The sequence below is a fragment of the Eptatretus burgeri genome, chromosome 15 (assembly GCF_056783735.1).
Source record: "Eptatretus burgeri isolate ZD-2024b chromosome 15, Ebu_testis_v1, whole genome shotgun sequence".
Classification (NCBI taxonomy): domain Eukaryota; kingdom Metazoa; phylum Chordata; class Myxini; order Myxiniformes; family Myxinidae; genus Eptatretus; species Eptatretus burgeri.
Window position 1 is genome coordinate 46364936 of NC_140975.1, and position 928 is coordinate 46365863.

Sequence of the window (928 nt, forward strand, 5' to 3'; positions counted from 1 at the left end):
TTCACTGCAACAGGAGAGGAAGTCTGTGAGCCATGAGTGGAGATGGCCTTGGATACTATAAGAAGAGAGTTTCGTGAGCAGGGCAGGGTGCCTGTCCGTGTCAAAAGCACGTGATATGTCGAGGGATAAGGCTCTGATTTCATGTCTGGCACTGAGGACCTCCATCCATTGTTGGGAGAGTAGAAGTAGCATATCCAGTGTAGAGTGGCCTGGTCTGAAACCAAGTTGATGATCGGAAATCAAGCCATTGGAGAAGAGGAAGGATTTCATGTTTGAAGCGATGATGGATTCCATAACATTGCTGATAATTGGGAAAAGGCTGATTGGTCTGTAGTTGCAGGGATCTGTTTTTGCACCATTTTTATGCAGGGCAGTAATGTTTGCTGATTTCCAAGCAGATGGCAGATGACCTTGAGCAAATGATAGAGTGAGCAAAAGCGGAGGAGCAGGTTTTTAGGACACCTGAGCTGAAGCCGTCTGGACCGGTTGCAGAATCTGAGTCGAGGTTTGACAGGTCAGAGATGCGACTAAAGACATTGCTTGAGGGATGCAATAAAGGCGAATTCAGAGAATGGAGAGAAGAAACGTTGTAACAATTGGACTTTTTAGACAAAGACAAGGGATAAAGGAAAGATCAAATTGATAGCAGTCTGTTGAAATAGAAAAAGAGTAGTGAATTATGACACAGTAGTGAGAACCACACGTGTGAAAAAGGAAGTTGAAGTATTATAAGAGATCGTTTTTTGTATTATTATTATTTTTTTTATTTTTTTTTTATAAAGATTGCATAAGATTAGGTAAAGGAAAGTTTGAAGAAAAATCGTGATAAAAATGGTGAATTTGGTTCGGCACATGCAGAGGGGAGAAAAAATTCTAGCAGCAACACATGGTTATGGGAGTTGTTTAGTAAAAAGTGAATATTTTTTTA